We start from the raw sequence: 10,448 nt of genomic DNA on the forward strand, positions 1-10,448 counted from the left end.
TAATCTCCCTTCACACACCATTTCTCAGTATCATCTGTGTCCTGTGAGTGAGCATCCCATTCCCACCAGTACTCAGTTTCTTCTGGGCATTATGAATATACAAATTTCAACTATGAGCGCTCACTCTCCAATGAGTCCTAGGCAACCTGGTTCCATTAGTGAGCTTTCTGTGTGAGCCCCTTTCCTACTAATGTCAGTAAACTATCTCTAGCATTACCTGTGCATCTAGGCAAACATGACTGTTGAAACTTGAAGAGATGAGGATACACCCTCTTTCCAAGACCCTTAATAGACCATTGGTGACTCCATGCAGAGAAGATTTTCACCAAAGCTTGAAAACAGAAGACAATTTTTTATAGATGTTGATTGGAATAGTACTGACGACCTCATTCCACCAACTCCACACATTTACTCAAGGGGATGAGCTCTTATGAGTTATGTAACATGTTCAGGATTTCTAAAATTCCTCTGAGTAGTGGATGGAAAGCATATATTTTAGTATTTTCAGGATATTCTCTGATAGGTCACTGGATACTCTTGTTTGACAAGACTGGAAACCTAGAAATTCTGACTCATGAATAATGCACACATTCAAGGGAGAGTGTGAAATGCAGCCAAGAACAACTTTCCGTCATCTGGGGAAGTTCTTCAGAACTTTGAAATAGGACCATTACAACCATGCACTGATACAATGGCATGATGAATAATCTTAAAAAGGTTCCACATCTCTGAGTGGGTGAGAACTCCTCTCCCCAAAAAACTCCATCTCCTCTAAATACTGTAGTCAAGCACCACTCATCTATCATTGATCTGTCTTCTCTGGGTTCTGCCCTAAACCTCCTCACAAAATCATTGCTTAGCATCTTCTGAATATTCTGGGTGAGCACCCTTCTCCCACCAGTGTTCAGTCTTCTCTTTGGTCCTGCCTTAATCTCCTCTCACCCATCATTGCTCTGAATACTCTCAGTTCTGTGGGTGAGTACCCCTCACCGATTAGTGCTCTGATTCCACTGGAAATTCATGGTGCTAGCCCCTCCTAATATGGCTCTGACTTCTTTGTTTAAGCTACTCCATTTGCCTAACCTGTCTTTACTAAGTCTCCTTTGGGTCCTGTGGGTAAGCTCCCCTCACCTAAAAGATCTCAGTAACCTCTGTTTCCTTTGTCTGAGTTCCCTAACCATTCCATGCTCAATCCTTTCTGGGTCCTATTGGTGAGCAACCTTCAACTTAGAGCACTCAGTCATCTTTCTTTTTTCCAGGTTCTCCAAGATAATCCTTCTCATCCTCCTCTGGGTCCTGTAGGTGAGTGCTACTCACCTGACAGTGCTCAGCTTTCTCAGGGTCCTCTACTTATTATCTCATCACACACCATTGCTCAGGATAATCTGAATCCTGTGGTGAGGGCCCTTGAACACAGGTGCTCAGTTTTCCCTGAATATTGCTTTGGAGCACCCCTTACCTTGCTGCACTCTGTCTTCTCTGTGTCCTCTGGAGAGTGCCTCTCCTGCAGCACTGCTCAGTATACACTCTGGGACATCTGGTTTAGCACCCCTCAACTAGCAGTGCTCAATCTAGTTTGTGTGCTAAATTTTTGTATCCAATCTTATCTCAACCTCCTCTGGATCATGGTTGTGACCCTAGAAAGGCTAACATTGCTCAGCCTCTTCTGGATCCTGTCTTCACATGTACTCGAACACTTCTCAGGGTATTCTGAGTCCTGTGGGTGAGCACCCCTATCCCACCAGTGTTAGTCTTCTCTGAGTCCTGTTAATTTCACCCCTGCACCATTGTTAAGGGTCCTCTTAATCCTTCAGTTGGAGAGAGTTGCCCTCTCCCACTAGTGCTCAGTCTTCTCTGGGTCCTGCCCTAAATCTCCCTTCTTCCATATATTCTCAAGGTACTCTGAGTCCTGTGGGTGAGAATTTATCACTTACTAATGCTCTGATTCCACTGGATACTCTCAGTGATAGGCTGTCTTCTAACATGACTCAGTCTTCATTTTTTAAGCAACTAAATTTGCCTAACCTGTACTCACTCAGTCTCCTTTGGTCCTGTGAGTGAGCACCCTTCACCTAACAGTGCTCAGGCTTCTCTCTTTCTTTTTCTGTTTTCACTAACAATTTCTTCCTCATTCTTCCCTTGGTTCTTTTTGTAAAGATCCCTCACATTAGAGCTCTCATTTTCCTCTCTGTCCTGTTCCAGTCTCCCAAAGGCAAACCTTGCTCAAACTTCTCTATTTCCTGTGTGTGAGTGCACCTCTCCTGACAGTTTTCAGTCTTCTCTAGGTTCTATTCTTAATGTCACTTCATAAATCAATGTTCAGTATCATCTGAGTTCTGTGGTGAGCACCAATCACACACAGATGTTCAGTTTTCCCTGAAATTTATTTTGGGGTCCCCCTCATCTTATAGTACTCTCTCCTTCATTTACTCTGGGTGAGCTCCCCTCATCCAGCAGTGTTCAGTACACTCTGGGATCTCTGGGTGAATGCCCCTCACCCAGAAGATCTGAGTGTTCTCTGTGCCATCTACAACATTCCCCTAATCTATCATAAATCAGCCTGCTCTGACTCTGGAGTACGATCATTGGTAGTCTAACATTTTTACCCTTTTCTGGATTTTCTCTTAACCTCACCTACCCCAACATTGCTCAGGGTCTTCAGAGTCCTCTGCGTGACCACCCCTCTACCACCAGTGCTCAGTCTTTTCTGGGTCCTGCCCTAAATCCCCCTCATTCACCATTGCTCAGTGCACTCTGAGTCCTGTGGGTGATTGCTGCCCTCCTAACATTGCTCAGGCTTCTCTGTTTAAATGCAGACATTTATTAAAACCAACTAGCAACTTCTTCAGGTTAGTTACCAGGGAATGTACTGCCTATCTTCCTTTTCCTAAATCTTTAAATCATTTGAACTCAGGGGCAGTGCCAGCACTGTGGCGCTGGACTGGTGGAAGGGATCCTGAAAGCACAGGAAGAAGGGAAAGGGGCAGAGGGTTTCAGAGGCAATTTGCAGACTCTGCTTGCTATGCAGGCTGCACTTCGGTGATGATTATGGCCCCCAGCTCTTGGAATCCACTCTCATGAAAAACAAACAAACTTTGAACCTCTTTGAGCTTCTAGGGAGATCAGCTGGGGCAATGTGCAGAAGGCATTTGGTGATCACCCCTGATCTAGAATCCCCTATTTACTGCACCCACCCTGAATCATATGCACTCACACAGCATCACAAGTTACTCTACAGTAGGGGGTGATTTCCTCAGCCAGCTAGAATGCACCATGAAGCTCACTTCTATGCTACCAGCTTGGGCCAAAATGAGTTCAAATATGGAGGTAAGATGGGTTTAGGAGGTGGAAGCCACCCCTCACTCTGCACATGATCTTGCCACCTGACAACATATCTTCCAACTGACCCCAGGTCAGTGGTCTCTTTTGCAGAATGAGAGACCTCCAGTCCTGCAGAAATATGCTAGCAATAATGAGAAGGTGGTGGAATAAAGTTGAAGTCCCAGGCTGTGCCTGGCAGGTGGAATGAAGGTAATGACCTGTGTCACTCAATGGCAGGTGGAGTATTTATAAAGGGTAGACTGTGAGGAGACCCAAAGGCAGTTTGATTTTTATTAATTCCCTAAATTTTGAGTTTCAGCATGTGAAGATCTCACTCTAATCACAGGAATTTCACCAACTCCTGTTTGTAAAACCAAATCTCCTTCCTAACTCTGCCTCTCCCAGGCACTCCAGGGGTGTTCAAAGCCTGCTGTCTTCACTAACTTTCTTCAGTATCCACTGAGAATCTGGATAGAATGCAATGCCAGAGTGTGTAGTTGGGACTAGTGAACTCCTAACATTGTGTAGAGGAAAATCATCACCAAAAATCTAACTTTTAATTTCTGGCTTGGATGGGTTCCAGGATTCCCATAGATATTCAAACCCAGGGATGCAAATATTCTTTATAGGAAATGGCATATAACCTATGAACACCCTTCTGTGCACTTTAAATCATCTCTAGATTACCTATAATACCTAATACAATGTAAATGTTCTGGAAAATGTTAGAAAGTAAGACCAAAAATAATGTATGTGTTTATTGAGTATAGATGGACTCTGTGAATTTTATCATCTGTTTGTTTTAATATGAGGTTGTGAAACCTGCAGATTCAGAGGGTTACCTTCACCCTAAACCCCAGAGAGACATAATGTCTAAATATTAAAACTTGGTTAAATCAGGAGGGCCCACCCCATTCTAAGGGAAGTAGAGCTAAATTAATTCTCACCCCAGTGCTATGGGTGAGGCAGTATACTATTAGCATTTAAATGACATAATAACAAATTGCTGAAAATAGGTGGAGCTATTTCTATCATTTCCCTATAAGGTCATATAATCCACACAAAATATTGAGGTTAAAGTGGATAGGAATATGTAAGATAAAGCTGCACATTCTTTAGACTGTTTTAAGTGAAGCTTAATTGTCCCAGTCAATTGACTCATCCTTTTTTTTTTTTTGACACAAATTGGATTCTCCTTTATTTGGCTCTTCCTTTAGAGTACTTCCTCCCTTTGCTGATTTACATTTTTCATCTACTCCTCATAGAATATTTTGCTGAGAATGTTCTGTAATGCCGGCTTTCTTTTTGTAAATTCCTTGAGTTTTGTTTATCATGGAAGAATTTTATTTCATCATCCAATCTGAAGGTAAGTTTTGCTGGGTATAAGATTCTTAGTTGGCATCAGTTTTCTTTCAGGGCTTGAAAAATTTTGTTCCAGGCCCTTCTAACTTTCGGGGTCTGGATTGAAAAATATGCTGATATCCGTATTGGTTTCCCCCTGAAGGTAATTTGATTTTTTTTCTCACAGTCTTTAAAATTCTGTCTTTATTTTGTATGTTAGGTATTTTCATAATAATGTGCCTTGGTGTGGGTCTGTTGTAATTTTGTGTATTTGGAGTCCTGTGACCCTCTTGTAATTGATTTTCCATTTCTTTCTTGAGATATGGGAAATTTTCTGATATTATTTCTTTGGATAGATTATCCATTCCTTTGGTTTGTTTTTCTAAGCCTCCCTTAATCTCAATAATTCTTAAATTTGACCTTTTCATGATATCCCATAATTCTTGTAGATTCTGTTCATGATTTCATACCATCTTCTCTGTTTGGTCAACTTTGTTTTCAAAATTATATATTTTGTCCTCAATATCTCTGGTTCTGTCTTCCAGATGTTTTATCCTATTGGTAATACTTTCTATGGAGTTTTTAATTTGGTTTATTGTTTCCTTCATTTCTAGGATTTCCATTTGTTTTTTTTTCAATATCTCTAACTCTTTATTGAAATGATCTTTTCTTCCTGTATTTGCTCTTTTAACTGTCAATTGTTGTGATCATTCAATGCCTGCATTTGCTCTTTCATCTCATAATTCAATGCCTGTATTTGCTGTTTTATCTCCTCATTTTCTTCCCTGATCATTTTAATTATGTACATTCTGAACTCCCTTTTTGACATTTCTTCTGCCATGCTGTCATTGGATTTTATTGCTATACCATCTAGGTTTGTTTGGGACATTTTTTTCCCTTGTTTTCTCATATTGCTCAGGTATTTACCCCTCTAGTAGTGAATCTCTGGGATTTTAAAGATTTCCTCTATTGACTAATATTTTCTCTGTAGATTTCCAATAACTCACCTCTTAGCCTTCAGTATCCTGAAATCTTGGAGGAACTTGATAATGCCATGCTCCACTAGGAAGCTGCCCCTCTAGGGGTGTTGACCTTCAGGTGGGATATATTCCCTGTCAGTGGGCAGAGGTGCCTCCACTTGTTGACTGATGGTCAGGTAAAGGGGGACTAGAGTGCAGACTGGGACATGTCTGATCTGGGTCTGTGTCTGTGATTCTACTGCCCTGGTGGGAAAGCCTCACCTAGTGGGGAAGATACCCAGTGGGAAATTTTGCTGGCAGCTCCACTCTGAGAAGTTCCCTTCAGTCCAGAACTACCACATGGACTGGGAAGCCCTTCTCTGTGATGTTGCCAAGTGTCCTGATCTACCACCAGAACTGGGGAGCATGGCATGAGAGGGATTCCCTCGCTGAGCAGCCCTCCTCTGCTATGTTCCCTGGGGACTGGAGCTACCACCTGGGCCTCAGACCCTCACTGCCACTCCAATCAATAAAGTTCCCTGTGTTTTGGGACTACTGCCCCATCCGGGGAACCCGACAGTGGGAGAGATTCACCTGGTGGCTCTGAGTTGGTCCCAAGTCTCTCAATACATCCTCTTCTTGACTACTCAGTCTTCTCAAAGGTCCTCTAGTGTCCTGTGGTTGTCTCAGGAAGGGATTTGCCCTTCCAGTGATGATGGCCACACCCTAAGGAATAATTCATATTGCCTGCACCAGACTATAAAGAAGTCTTTGGCTAGCTCCACGATACAGGCAGACTGGCTAGTCTGCCAACTTGCTCCATGATGGCAACAGACCTTGGTGTGTTGGTTGGGTGGAATCACTCTGTGATGGTGTTTGCCTTTGGCCTGGTGGTTGGGTGGGTTGCCTGCCCGCTGACTAGCTCCACAAGGCAGGCAGGTTATGTACCTTCCTGCTACCTCCATAATGCAGATGACCTAACACACCCGCCAGCTCCAACATCTTTTGAACTTACATATTACTCATAAAAATTGGACACTTTTTCAAGTTCTTTCTTTGGAATTTTTGTTTAGTCCTGGTAGTTTGTATTTTGGAGTATTCATCAACCCTAACGGTTCTTCAATTTGGTTTCTTAAATAATCTTTCATGGTATCTTCACATCTTTAACTTATGGTCAAATTTAGATAAATATTTGTAGAGTATGTCTTTTATTCCTAAAAAAAACTTTATTCAAATTAGTCTAATCTGGTCCAGAGTTGTGAATCTGTTGGAAAACCCATCACGATAATATATAAATAAATAAGTAAAATTAAACAATTCATTTCCAAATTTTATATATATATATATATATATATATATATATATATATATATATGTGGTGTAATCTATTGGTCGTGCTACATACTGCATTTTTTTCTATCAATAATTTGTAATGATTCTACTTTTGATTTTAAAAATTTTTTAATTTCAAAATTGTTTTATTTGTAATTATTTGATAAACATGACTGTGGAGCTAATTTTGATATATTATGCAAATCTGAAGTATGTCTTATTCTAATAAGGATCTCATTCTTATATATTATATGTGGTGTTTAACTGGTAATATATTCATATATGAACACAGGAAAATTATGTATGATTCATTCTATTGTCTTTCCTATTCCCATTCTCCTCACTTTCCTCATTTACTTTTGTCGAATCCATTCTATTATCCCCTTCTTTAGTGTGTCCACAAAAACATATCAGAGAATATTTGGAATCTGCCTATTTTAGCTTGACTTATTTTGCTCAGCATTATAGTATCCAGTTTTATTGATTTGCAAGAAAGTGACATAAGTTTGTTCTTCTTTTTGACCAAGTTGCAATCCATAATGCATATATACCACATTTTTAATTATCCATTGATCCATTGAAGGCACCCACTTTGGTTCCGTAAGTTGATTGTTCTGAATTGAGCTGCTACAAATATCAATGGGGAAACAACATTGAAGTATGATAATTTCATTTCTTTTTGGTATATACTGAAGAGTAAAATATCTGCATCAAATTGTGGTTTGAATTTAGGTTCTCTGAAGTATGTTCATACTGTTATCCATAGTAGTTGCACCAATTTCGAGTCCCACCCACAATGTATGAGTTTATCTTTTTCCCAATATGCACACAAACATTTATTGTTTCTTTTATCCTTGATAACTGCCATGCTGACTGGAGTGAGAAAAATCTCAGAATTCTTTTAAACTGAATTTATAAAATTATAGAGATGTTGATCTTCTTTATTTATTTGAAAATCATTTGCATTTCTTCTGTGAAGTGTCTTTTGCTTTCTTTTGGCCACTTATTGATTGAGTTATTTATTATTATTTTTGGTGTTATTTGATTTTTGTAAATCCTGAGTATTAATGCTTTATCTGAGGCTCAGTACTCAAATATATTCTCCAAATCTGTACACTCTCTCTAAATGCTCTTGATTGTTTTCTTTGCCATAAAGAGGTTTTTAATTTAAATATCATCTCATTTATTGATTATTTATTTTATGTCTTCTGCTTCAGGAGTTCAGTTGTTGAAGTCAGTTTCTAAGCCAACATGATGGAGAGTTTGTTCTACATTTTGTTTCTAGTAGTTGCAATTCTCTGATTTAATGACTAAGTCTGTGATCCATTTTCAGTTTATTTTTGTGAAAGGTGAAACATACATGTTAACTCTTTTCTATTATGTATGAAATTTCCCAGAACCGTTTTTTGAAAGAGTTATTTTTATACAATATATTTTTTATGACAACTTTGTCCACTCTGAGATAATTGCAATTATGTAAGACTTTCTCTGTCTTGTTCCATTGGTGGTCTTATGTGTTTTTGTGCCAACACCATGTAATTTTTGTTACTGTAGATCTGCAGTAAATTGAAAAGATTATTTCTGGCTTCATTTTTCTTGATGATGATTGCTTTGAGTATTCTGAACCTCTTGTTTTTCTAATAAAATAAATGACAATTTTTTCTATTTCTATATTAAGAACATCATTGGACTATGAGTATTGCATTAAATCTATATATTGCTTTTGGTAGTATGCATATTATGACAATATTAATTCTCCTTGTTTAAAAACATTGGTGTTATTTCCATGTTCTCATGTCTTTTTCAACTTTCTTCTTTAGTGCTTTGTAATTTTCACTGTCATCTTTTACTCTTTGTTAGATTGATTCCCAATTGTTTTATTTTATTTTTTGAGGCTATTGGAAATGGGACAGTTTATATAATTCCTCTTTTGAATGATTAAGTATTGGTGTATAAAATTTCAATGATTTGAGTTTATTTTTATTTTGCTAAATTGAAGAATATGTTTATGAGTCCTAAAATTTTCTGGAGGAAATTTTCTATGTATTGACTATTTTGCTGGCAAAAGGAAGAGATTGAGTTCTTTTTTTAACTGTTCATATTTTAAATTTTCTTTATTTTGCCTAATTGCACTGTCCTGGTTTTCTAGGAATATTTTGAATGGAAGTGTTGAAAGAGAGCATGTCTGTCTTTTCGTGTGTTTAACAAAAATGATTTCAATTTTTCTCCACTTAGAATTAGGTTGGTCTAGGCGTCTTCAAATAGAGTTTTTACAATGTGAATACATTTCTGCTCTGCCTACATTTTTATATTCTAATGTTTTGAGAATAAGTGGATGCAAAATTTTGCCAAATTCTTATACTGCATCTACTGAGATAGGCATGTGATTCTTGTCTTTAAGTCATTTGATGTGATGAATTACAGTTAGTAATTTTATATATTGAACCAGCCTTGCAACCCTGGAATAAACTGCATTTAATTAGGGTGCACTTTTTCAAATATAGTTTTATATGTGATTTGCCAGCATTTTATTAATAAGTTTTGTATCTATCTTAAAAGAGATTTTGACCTGAAATTTTCTTTCCTTCATTGTGTCTGTTTGATCTTGGTATCACAATGTGTACTAGATTCAAGGAATGAATTTGGGAAGGTAACCTTTTCTTCTCTCATGAAACAATTGAGAATTGGTATTACATACTTTGAACATCTGAAAGAATTTAGATGAGAATCTGTCTGGGGTTGAGCTTTTCTTTTGTGGTCGGTTTTGAAGGTACCTGCAGGTTTATTTCCAAAATTAATATTTTTAAATTTTATATATCCTTCTGATTCAGTATGATTAACTCATAGGTCTATAGAAATTTTTTGAGAATTATCTATTTCTTTGCAGTATAGAGTATCAAAATTGTATTTGATTATACTTTGTTTCAGTAGTGCTCATGTTGATATTTCCTTTTTCACCAAAATATTAGTAAATGGAGTTTTTTTTATATTTCTTCATTAGCATTATTATAGCTCTACCACTTTTACTTATTTTTTAAAAGAATCAACTTTGTGTTAAGTTGTTATTTTCAAATTTATATTTTATTTTCATTGAATTTAGCTATAATTTTAATTATTTTCAATCTCCTGCTTTTGTTGTTATTTTCTTCTTTCCCAATGGCTTTGAGATATACATTATCATATTTGTTTCATGACTTTCTACTTCTTTAATAAAAAAGCTCAATGTATTGAACTTTCCTCTTAGTACTGCCTACATAGTGTCCATGAAATATTTTATGTGGTGTTATTCTCATTTATTCCTAAGTAATTTTTAAAATTTTATCCCTGATATTTTCTTCTATACATCAATCAATCAATAGCATATTATTTATTCTCCAGGTGATGCAGTAGCTTCTACTTTCAATTTTATTTTTGATTTACAATTTAATATCCTTATAATCAAATAGAATGCAAAAAATCTCTAATTTGTATTTGCTAAGAATTACTTTGTATGCT

This window comes from Sciurus carolinensis, unplaced genomic scaffold (assembly GCF_902686445.1).
Source record: "Sciurus carolinensis unplaced genomic scaffold, mSciCar1.2, whole genome shotgun sequence".
NCBI lineage: Eukaryota > Metazoa > Chordata > Mammalia > Rodentia > Sciuridae > Sciurus > Sciurus carolinensis.